The sequence below is a fragment of the Rhinolophus sinicus genome, chromosome 2 (assembly GCF_057876585.1).
Source record: "Rhinolophus sinicus isolate RSI-liver-muscle chromosome 2, RSI-T2T, whole genome shotgun sequence".
NCBI lineage: Eukaryota > Metazoa > Chordata > Mammalia > Chiroptera > Rhinolophidae > Rhinolophus > Rhinolophus sinicus.
In genome coordinates, this window is record NC_142502.1 from 168,424,560 (window position 1) to 168,436,789 (window position 12,230).

At 36.0% G+C, this 12,230-nt stretch overlaps 1 protein-coding gene across 15 annotated transcripts in view; it reads right to left on the bottom strand.

The window, feature by feature from the left end:
- Window positions 1-12,230, bottom strand: part of LTBP1 (latent transforming growth factor beta binding protein 1) — a 353,132-nt gene that overhangs the window by 137,539 nt on the left and 203,363 nt on the right. The window lies entirely within an intron of this gene.

Genomic DNA, 12,230 nt, shown 5'->3' on the forward strand with positions numbered 1-12,230 from the left:
TCCGCTAAGAAAAGATGCTATCAGGCCAAAATTTAACAATTTTATGGAATATGATTGGCAAATTAAGAATTATAATTCTATTTAGACTTCAATTCCTCCAGTTATTTTCTTTTTAATCAAATAAAAGCTGCTAACTTGATTATCATTTCTGTAAATAACTTACACTTGGCAAATAAAATTGTATTTAGAAGGCTCATATTTTACAGGGCCAGCCAATCTCCCTTGATGTAGTTTCCTTACATTCAAAGCATTTTAGTACTCAGTTTAAAAAACAAATGGATAAACAAATGAATTTAGTCATTGTTCTCCCTCTGCAGACTACCAAATTTCTCTGAATAACTGTGGAATTCTATCCTTTGAAGGAACAGTATAACCATTGCATACAGTACAGTTTACTGAGTTAAAGAATGAAAGTCGAAATGAATGGCCAAAGGAGCAAGCATTGTCATAAAGCCAGTCCTATTCCCCATAACTCCACCTGAGCTGATGTGTTAGGGCAGTCTAGAGTCTATAGAAGCAGGAGACAAACTTATAAAGCCCATGAGCTCCTAAAATTTAGAGTAGGCCAAATCCATGGGACTACAGGTAATAAGGTAATTTACATACTTTTCCACTCACTTAAACATTTATATAGTGTCTCTGCCCAGCATAGCCTACCATGTCTGTCAAGCCATATATCAAGTTCAATAATACAAAACTGCTCTTCTTACACATCTAAAATGGTTGAATACTGACAATGTCATGTAGTTCAACTTCATACAGCAGAAAGAGAAGGCTAGGAATCTAGTATCCAGATAGTACAAAAATACAGAGTAGTTTGGAAATATGCATAACAAGAGACTCATTAAACAACCAAATATAACACAGCCATAGTATTTCAAGACTAGGGAATGAAATAATTTAGTACAATGAGGCAAGAACTCTCATCATCATCCTTTATATTTGTACATCACATCTTATCTCATTGGGGCGTCATAACGTTTCTGTATGGTGAGCAACACAATAGTTATTTCCATTTTACAGAGATAATTTTGTCCAAGGTGATATTTTTTAAAAGGGTTAAGGGAGGATGGGGAAATCTAATGGGAGCAATATCCCACTATGATCCAGCTTTTGTCTCACTAGGATGCTAAATTATGGTGATCAGAACAAGTCACTTAATTTCCATTGACCTCAGTTTTCTTCTCTGCCACGCCAAGGGGCTGAAGCAGATAATCCCCAAGGTTACTCTATCTTAAATATTCTGACTTCGAAACAACCTGACAGTTGCCAGGGTTGAAAATGACATGAAATAAATTGTAACATTTATGCATAATATATTATGAATAGCGTTAAGTGCCCTTATGGGAAATAAACACACTTTTATGTATCTATTCTGCGTGTTTAACAAAGTGAGTAATAATTTACTGCCTTTTTAGTGACGCAAGTTTACACAGGAAATGAGGCATGTCCAGTAAGTAACAGGAATTAGGTACAAAGTGAGAATAGTACAGGAAGATCTCTATACTGTGTGAACATATGAAGCTTTCTGGAGGTTCTGCTATGTATATTCAGCATTTGCTGATGGACAGACATTCCATCAAACAATTTAGCAACATGCCTTCTCCTTGAAAGCAGAAAAAAATAACTCTTGAGGTAAATACTTTTCCTAGCCAGACAAACCATTTGGCTATTTAATAGGGATCACTTACTTTAGATAAAAGAGGAATTCATTCTCTAAAAGGACATACGGATTTCTTAAATTTCCCACTGGGTACACATATCCCTGAAGGCACATGATGATATTCCACAGGGTACATACGTGCTTGGATATTTTTAAGGGAACCAATTTCTAGATCTTGAGCCTTTATATGTTGCTATTTCAAAAAGTGATCTGCCTAAGAATGCATTTGCCAATCTTCCTTTTCTCTCTCTCCTTGACTCAGTGCCTTCTTCCTCTTTACAAAGTCAAGTCTCCTCTTGTCTATTCGTACTCTTTCTAGGCTTTCTAGATACATTGCCCCTACAATGTAAAATTCTCAAAGGGACCAAAGAAATGAACAATTCACAAATATATCCCTCCTGAGGGATTGTCACACAAAGAAAGCAGTAACTCTGATTTGTTTCATAATAAGGCCTGGTTTTGCCAATTAGGTTAGACGGCAGACATTATTCATACACTGAATAAGCCAGCTCCACAGCTCCAAGGCTTTGTTGAAAATATGCTTAAAGCATATACCTAACACAAATACACCAGAAATAAATCTACTTCATGCATTTAATTTTTGATTAAAAAAATTGTAGACAGCAGCTTCAAAATGTATGAATACATAAGTTTCTCAGAATTATTTCAGCAGGTAAGTGAGAAAAAAAAAAAAAGTTTGAATATCAACATTCCAAAGCAATTTTACCCAAGGTAGTTTACATAAAACCCAAGGTTTGTGAGGACGCTGCTGAAAGAAGGGTTCTGTGGCCAAATACGTTTGAGAAACATTACATATTCTACATAGATGAGCACATTAAAGAAAGACCCTGAGAAATCTTTTGGCAAGTATTCTTGGTTTTATTTAACTTGGTATTCTCCACACATTTGGCCACGGAACCCTTTTTCACACACCATCTATTAACATCCTTCTGAATTGGTGGTCGTTGGAGCACATTTTGTGAAATGTTGCTCTCTAGGGCTGGCCCTGCAAACTACTGTACAGGTCTTCTAGTGGTTGTATTTGCTTTGACCCAGACCTCACTGCTGCCACAGCCTCCCCTCCTGACCTGTACCTGTCCCACCATTATAAAATGATAATCCAGCATAGAATGGATTTGATCACTGAGCCTGTTAAAAGGAGGCAAACCATTGTGGGAGCAACTCCCTTCCTTCTAATTCTTCCCTCTTCAGAGTAACATGATAAAAGAATTATCAGAGCCCAGAGAACAGCTTGTATTTATTTCTTGATACATGTGTACTACATATGGAAAATGCTAATAACACACACATCTCTGTTGACCTTGGATTTCTGACTATTATCTACAGACACATTAATTTCTCCTTGAAACATTCACTGTAACATGAATCCATCATGGGCTCTCCTCATCACTTGTGATACAACAGGCATCTTCCCATTGATTTTATAGCCCCAGAGATTAAGGTCAAAGAGCTATTAGAAAATACAACGTGCTAATGACTCATTTCACCACTGTCTTTCCTGAAGAAAAGCGAATAAAATAAACAGACATTTCCTTTTTGAATCATATCCCAGTGATATGAGCATAGTAAGAAAATGTACCAGAAACTGATTCTAAAATGCATAGGAATGGGTCCCAAATTGATTTTTAAATGCTGAAATCTGGTGCTCAGTCCAGATCAAAATTTTTTAAGTTCTTATTGAAAAGACTGTGCCTATTTAAACTAGAAACTGCAGCACAAGTTCCAAGAGGATGTCTAGAATAATAAGACTGCCCTTTCAAATCAGTGAAACATCTATTAATTCCCTCTTAGCCACTGAATATTGTAAAATATGATTCAGCTTCACATTAAGTCTCCCCACGGTTTCTGGGATTAAATCACTAAATACATCAGAGCATTGTATGACTCTCCATCCAGTAGCTAAATAAAAAGAAATTTTTAACATTTTTAAGTGTTAAAGAATGGAATTATCAAGTCTGGTTAACTCCGGTCTTAGTTTATGCCTATTAGTTTTCTACTATTATTTCCCAAATATATAGCAATAACAACAGATTCTAAGTTTCATCTTTATACCCACATTGCTCTCCCAATTTCTTCTGAGAAAGAAATAAACATCACAGCAATCAATTCCCTTTTGATAAAGGAACTGAAGGGAACTTTAAAAACAGCACTGTGAAGGGGTTCAGAACAGGCCTCCCCAAGATGTGGCACTTTGGCACATGTATTATTTTGAGCTGAAAGCAAATGAGACCCTGTGGGCTCACTTGAAACTTTTACATCTCTCTTAAATAATTGAAATTATGGGCCTTGCCCATAATAAGAGTTATCACCAGAAATAGTTTTTTACGACCTACCTACAGAGCAGCGCAAACTTCTAATTACTGAACATCTGCTCTTCTTATCGTCCTGTGAATGACCTTACCCCCCTCTGAAGCCCAAGGTGCTTTACGTCATCCTTAGCGCAGAATGTCATATAGACCTCATTTCCCTTTTCTGTCTCTGACTCTCATGTATGTAGGGTTCCCATGCATATGTATGTAATTAAATTTGGTTATTGTCTCTTGTTAATCTGTCTCATGTCAAATTTATTATTAGACCAGCTGGAAGAACCTAGAAGGGTAAAGGAAAGTTTCTTTCTTCAACAACTGTAACTGTAGAGAATGCTGCTTAAGTCTAGGAAAAACATGTTGAAGGAAGGAAAAAAAAACAGATTTTAAATGAAAAGATTTTAAATAAAAACATCAAAAGATATTCTTATTTCACTAGCCAGAATTTCAAATAGTAAAAAAAGCTATTGGTCACATGCTGCTGAGTGGAAGGTGACAGACACAAAAGAACAAATACCAGGTAATTTGAAAGCTCATTAAAAGATAAAACTGATCTATGCTTGTAATTCAGGATAGTGATTATTTTTGGACAGGAGGGAGAAAGTAAAGATAGGGAAGGGACAAAGGGAAGATTCTAGGGTGCAGGTAATGTTCTATTTCTTCACCTGGGTGATAACTATACAGCTATGCTCCCTTTGTGCTTATTCGCTGAGCTATACACCTCTAATTTGTATACTGTTCTACACATAGATTATAGATCAATAAAACGTTTATTTAAAAAACATAATTAACTACACAATTTCCAATATAATCACCAGAGAGTTTGTTCATCAATATTTTTTAGATGTTGCTCTGAGTGCAGATGTAAAGTGACCTCATAATAATATAAAGATTGTCATATTCTTTTTGCTGAAGGAAAATACATTTATATTTGCTAAGTCAGTGTAAACCAGCAGGGTGTTATAGACTGATTTTTAAAACGGTCCCAATTCTCCACCTTTCCATGTACCCATGCCCTTTGCTATGTGACTTTGTAGCTCCTCCTATGAAAAAGTGAAGTCTAACTCCCCGCGCCCTAAATGTGGGCTGGCCTGTGACTTCCTTCAGCAACTAAAATATAGTGGAAATGACAGTGTGTCTAAGAAGTAGGTCTGAAAAGCTCTGTGTGCTTTCATGCTCTTTCTCTTGGAATCTTGTAACCACCATGAGAACAACTCAAGGTAACTGCCTAAAGGATGAGAGACCATGTGGAAGAGAAGAGAGTCATCTCGGCTGAGACCAATCTGGTCCATCCAGCCCCAAGCATCCATGAGCTGATTACAGATGCCTAAGGGAGCATAGCTGAGATCATCCACCCCTGGCCAGCATCAGTAAAACCACCCAGCTGCCCTCAAGAAGAGTGTAAAGTAATACAGGATTGTATTATTAAAATAATTGTTAACTGATAGGGGAAGGGAAAAGAGGCGATAGGAGGAGAGAGCCTCAGAATCCAAAGGAACTCTAGCTTAAAAAACAAATAAAACCTCTAGAAACAAATATTCTTCTTGTTAAAGACTTCAGGACAAAACTTGAGGTGTAATGGTTTGTCAATGATGTAAGAGAAAAATACTTATTTTAACTACAAAGGAGACACATTTAAAACAAGAAAATTTGATAAAAATAAACAATGAAGTGTGGAAACGCTCTGATTTCTAAACCAAACCACTGAAAGAGCATAGCAGAAGAATTAAACTTTGATAATAAAAGTATCATATAGCATCAAATATCACTCTCAGTGCTGCCGTTTACTGAGCAAAGCTTTAAATCATGGTTACCCTACCTGTAACAAGTAGATGTGGTTGTTGTCAGGAATTAATAAGTACTTTATAAACTATAAACTACTATATAAATGTCAGTAGTATGAAGAGGGGAGTCCAGACTTCTGAGGCAGATTCTACCCATCTCCAGTTATGTGATCTTCCATCACTTGATTTCTTTTAGCCTCAGGACTCAGTTTCATTACCAGTTAAAAAAAATAAAAATAAAATAACACGAATTGCACAGGTTGTGAGAATGATGATGTACCTAAAGCAGTTAACACAATGGCTCCACTACATAGGCGTTCAATAAACACTAGCAAAATAAATAAATACGTCGATATAAAAGACGTGCAGGCAGTAATGACCAAGAAGGAAATTTATTCTATCAGAAAAGAGAAAACTGGGTTAGTCTTATGCAAGTAATACCATAAAGAGAAAAGCCTCAAGTTAATAAAATCAACAGTAATTAGAAGCAGAGTAGCAGGAGGTCTATCGAGTTCCACCTTGGGAGAAAGTCTGTGGAAAAGCTGGGTAAGAATGAAAGACTGCCAGAGGAAGAACTTAGGTTATGTACAGAAAGAAGTGAAATAGGCCTGAGTGCTGGGGAACTTTGGAAACACAGACCACTTATGTCACCTGCTGTGTCAGGGTCATTGTCACTAAAAATATATTTATGACTATAGATCATTATCTCCCTCGTATAGTAGGTTCTCAAATAGCATCATTTTGTTAGAACGTTAATGAGACACCGTAGGAACTTAACTCTTGTGTATATCAATTAGCCTATAGTAAAACTGGTTTCAGTATATGTCATTTCACTTAAAGTCACAGAACCTATTGATGGTAAGTGAGGACTTACTGTACCTTGTTATGTAAGGTAACAAGGAAGTCCTTCCTTCCCTGATGCGAGAAGGAAGTCCTGAACAGGGTGGGTGGGCCTGAGAGAGGGGGAACTGGAGATGAAGACAGAGAGGGAAGATGGAAGCGAGGGAGAAAAGGGAAGGAGAGAGAGCACATAGCACGTACTACTAATTTAAAGACACTTAGCTCCATGAAAATTTTCTCCAAAACCTTTGAAGGACACCAGAAATGTCAGCTTGATATAAATTTCAGAGTAATATAAATAACAAAAAAAATAAACTTTTCATCTATTTAAAATATAAACTTACAGAAGCTTATACTCACTAGCCACTGTACCAAACAAATTTCAAACTCAGCCTGGGTCCCCCCCACCCCAAATAGTCTTATCATTCATCTTCACCTTCACCTACACCTACACGTGTGGGATTCACCAGACACGGGCATAGTGCATCCTCTCCCACACCTATCTTAGTTTCTTCCAGTCCTGACAGCTTCCTTCCAATTACAATTATTTGAAGGTAAAATTATTCCGACATAGATAACTCAAAAGAAACTACTGGAACTAACAAAAGTTAGATCCAATAAGACAATAAATATTTAAAAATAATCTTGTTCACAGCCATATTCAATAGAAAATACCTGGGGAAAGCCTAAATAGAAACGTTCAGGGCCTATATGAAGAAAAACATACTATTTAGCTGCCTTTTTTGTGTTTTCAAATTTGTAAGGAAAAGGAAATAAGAGAGGAGAAGGGGACACAGCCAATAGACTTGCTACTGCTAGTGGGAAACTATACATCCTTTCAGAAAGGTAATGTACACAGAATGAATCAAAACTTGGAAACCAGTAATTCCTCTTCTAAACATAATCATAGATTCACATGAATGTTTACGGTTTCTCTGGTTTCTGAATTTTAAGCAATAGATACTAATTATTTTGATAAATAGGAAAGACAAAGGAATATGTTTTTAAATTCAAATTTAACTTGGTTTCCTATATTTTAATCTTGCAAACCTTTTCCAAAGAAAATGTGAATAATGTGAATCCCGAAAGAAAACACAGGATACAAGAAATCATGCTGAGTGAAAAAACTGATAAAATGTAAGTTCATGTACCTATTAACTTCATGAAAAAAAAAAAAAAAACTTCCTATATTTACATTTTACCTTCTAAAATAATGATAAAGTGATGACTCTTGTCTAAGCCACAAAAACATTTTCTTTTAAATATGCAAGAAGCTGTCATAAATGGCTTTTGGATATTTCCATATAAGGAGTGTAAATCCAATAACTGTTTTCCCAGCATGCATCACAAAGCCTGTTATTCTGTACATGGTGCATGCAATTAATCAGAAGAGCCTTGCCTTAAAGTTATGAATCACTTCATCTCACCCTACCTATCTGTTTTAATCCAGCACAGGGCACATTCGTTTCTCTAGCCCAGTACAGTTTCTTGAGGGTCTCGCCTGCACTTTCTAGTCTTCTCAAGGCATTCAAAGACCAATTTTCCTCTATGTGCTCACCATACTCTAGTCAAAATCAATTTTTCTGTCAATCATTAAGCGGTCTGAAACGCAAGCTCCAGTCCAGGCAAGCTCTTCATAATGAAAAAGTCCTATGAATGTCTTACCTATATATAATATTAGTCAAGACTTGTGAGACTCATTTCATGACAGAGATATGTCTTGAAAAAGTGTGCATTATTTTTTCTATGCTCCAAAGAAAATTCAGTTTCATATACACTTTGATGAGTTATCGAAAAAGGAGCCCTACAGCAAAAGTTTTACTAATGAGTATTATGGTGCCCTGATGTATCTGTTCTGTAAATTTATTTTATTAAAGCAGAAGAACTGGTGTAATAAAGTGACACCAAAAGAAAGTTATGTGGACAGCTCTTTCATATTTGCTTTAACGGGCTCATCTGGAGCCAGCTACAATTCAGCTAGTTGGGACAGTGAAAAAAGGAAATTGCATCCTGTTGATTCAAACTGATTTAATTACACCAAATCCAAGGGCAGGAACAATGTCTTATTCATCATTCATCACATATCCTCAGACTGTAGCCCAGCAGTGCCCTGCCAATTAATATTTGTAGAATACTGGATTTTTTTTAAGTGTTCAAGATTATCTATGAAAAATGGAAATACATACACTGGAATATAAAAGTGTAGAGGTCTTCTTGTTACATATTTTGGCATTGCCCACAGTACCTTGACACCTGCTAAAAATGCAGAAAATAATACTGAGTTTATTTTGTACCTAAACACTCATGAACCAGGTTAAGTGATTTTAGAATATCAAATGAGATATTTGCTTTTAATAAAATATTTCACTAAATAGATTGGTCCCCAAGAACTTTCAGAAACAAATTCTATTTTTAAAACTTAGATTTACACCTAATTTAAGAACTCATTTATCTCACAGCAAAGTTACGGGCAAGTGAGAGTCCTTAAAATGCAGGGTAAAACTTAGCTTTAGAGTAAAGCAATATGAAAGTAGAAGCTCCTATTATCATTATTTCCATGATATATTATTTCATTTAATTCTCATTCTACATTTAAACCTCTAGCATAATAATCAAATGACAAATGACGAATGCTGCGCTAGAGCCACAAGGAAATATAATTGTATTGTTTGTTATGATAAATGAAGCAAATTATAACAATTCCATAATGTTGAGGGTAGTAAGGCAGGTTTTAGAGCTCCATGTGTGTATATGTAATAAATCATTCCTTTGAAAAGATAATTGCAGCACCGCTAGAGAGAAGAAAAAACCAACTTTGAGTGTAATTATTTGAAAGCTCCTCAAATTAACTTGTGCACAGTTGGTTCTTTGTTACTGAGTGCACATTAGTGAATGTTGTATCAGGAACGTTAGTTCACTTCATTGAAGGAAATAATGTAATTCTAGTTATTAATCACTTTAATTTTAAATGTGCTTCATAAACTGAGAAGACATTAAACTGTAAGTACAATGTGGAATGCACAAGTAATTAGATGTTTAATGGGCTCCTTTTGAAAACTTTAGGCTAACAAAACCAAAAAGTTTTAAGGCTCGAAGAAAACTGAGTGTACATATGTAATGTGAGAAAGTTCTATTTAATTTTACTGACCAAGGGTATCACAAAGGGAGTGAAATTAAGCCCTTCTATCAAAAGCAATTTTAATAGATTGTGCAGAATGAAATCATATTACTTTTATGAGTCAATCTTCTCTGTAGGTGTCATTTAGAGGCACCATGAAATAGAATTTTCTGTGATACTTCACTCTAGAATCCATGCCAAAAAGTATAACACTGTTTTGCAAATATCCTCCTGAGACAAATGTAAGCAAGGATTTGGTGTTACTGGCCATCGGTGCACATGACTGAGGTGGAACCATTTGATGTGCTCAGTATAAACAAAATATGCTAAATGTCACTTCATACCAGGAGAGGAAAATACAAAAAACAAACAAACAAACAAACAAAAACCTCAGGCAATTATTTAAAGGATTCTCCTTTTTATTTTATTAAATGAGATAGCAAGTGATGACTTGAAAATTTTCGCTTCCACTTCTACAATGATATTTTTATGAATACAAACTCTTAGAACCATGAATCAGTCAGGAGAAGAAACAAAACCAAATAAATACTAATTGCTTTGACCTGTATTAGCACTCACAAAGGATGGCATATCTTCTCTTCCAGTTAGCTAGTATTTACATTAGTAATAACTTATATAGCTACTTTAATATCTACATTAGTAATACTTTATATACGTGTATAATAAATAAAATTGGTAAAGGAGGATATATTATATATAGACACAGAGGTGGTTTTAAGTGTAATCCTGGCTGGGCCTCTTATTATCTGAGTGACCTTGGGAAAGTTACTTGCATCTCAGTTTCTAATAATGTCCAAATCCTACCCCACCCCTCCCAAGAAAACATGTGTATTCATTATCATTTAATATTCAGAAAAATCGGGAACATCTGACACTCTGGAGAGTATCTAAATAACAACTAGCCATGCAGGATTAGAAGAGTGAAGGATAAATAAGGACCGTCCTCTCTCTACAGTCTAACAGAGCGAGCAGATATGTCTAATCACAGGGGACAATTCAGGAAACTGCATGTCTAAGGGCTAAAACTTGTGAGACAGACCAAGATGTCACTTCTTTCTTCTCATGCACAGCCTCCATCCCAGACGACAGAGTAATGACAGCATCAGAGAACTGGAATGTACCTACCGTGATCTACCCTTATGTGCTGCAAAGGACAGAAATTCCCTGCAGCATACTGGTCAATAGTTAGAGTATCTGCTGGAGCACTTCTACGTGCAGGAACCTCAGCACATCCAAAGGCATTTCAGTACAATGTTGGGGGACTCTAGTCCACAGAAAAGATTTCTTGTAGTTGTAAATATGCCTCCTTGTAACTCCCTCCTATTGACTTTGTCTTTTGAAGCAATTCATAAAAGTCTTGTTTTGTAAGACAGTTAATCAAACATTTAAAGGCATGTTTACAAACATTTAGGCATGTTTATAAAGCAGCCACTATATTTCTCTTTGGTCTGCACTTCTCCACACTAAATACCCTCATGTTTGCAGGCCCTTCACAAGATTGGTTAACCTTATTAGGCAAAAGACAACGAACACTGAACACCCAAATCCCAAATTCAGTGTGTCTGGTAGAATACAAGGTCATTACTTCTAATGCCCTGCTCATTCTGCTCCTACTAACACATCCTGAAATAGGCTAGGGCTTTTCATATAGATTTTTATCCAAATCTGTGAAACTGTAACGTGGTTCACACTGTAGAACACACATTTAACCATCTACTCATTCATTTAACCTATTCATTCTCCCATCCCTTTAATTCAATCTTTCATCCATTTAACACAATCTTTTAATATCTTAAATTGACTGATTCTTAAATAATGGTGATTAGTCCATTATTCCCATGTTACTGCGATTTGCAGCTATTTTTCGAAAAGTGTGTTGGACACCTTCTCCTTGAGCAGCTCATTCTAACTTTCCCCCAATTCTTTCACATGACGAGGGCTTATAATACTTTAAGGCAAAACATTTTAAAGACATGGTATACCTATGTGCCTTCCAAAAGAAAATTCTCTAAGTCAGCAAAAGCTCTACAAGTCATAAAAGTTAGAGATCCAGTATGGATAGACAATTTACTTGAGAAAATTCTCCGGCAATTCAGATATTCCTTTGACACGAACCATTTTACTAGGGATTAATCTATATTTTGTAACATCACCTTAATCTACTCTGTCCTGTAAACACATACTGGTCAAGTACAGAGCCCCAGACCCAAGTCATGGACTTGGGTTCCATAAAACTCTTAGAAGTTCTTCCTCTGTTTATTTCGATGTATACATATTCCCAAGTAACTAATAAAAATACTTTTATGCTGGACATGTAAGGAGAAAACAGGACCATGAATTAGGTATCCCACAAAATAACAAACCAAGTTTGTCACCATGTCTGGGTAGTAACCTAGGCCCTGTTAAACCTGAGTTACATAGACCCTTAGCTCTATTTAGCCACAGGGAAGTCACTTAACCAGCCCGGGCTTCAATGT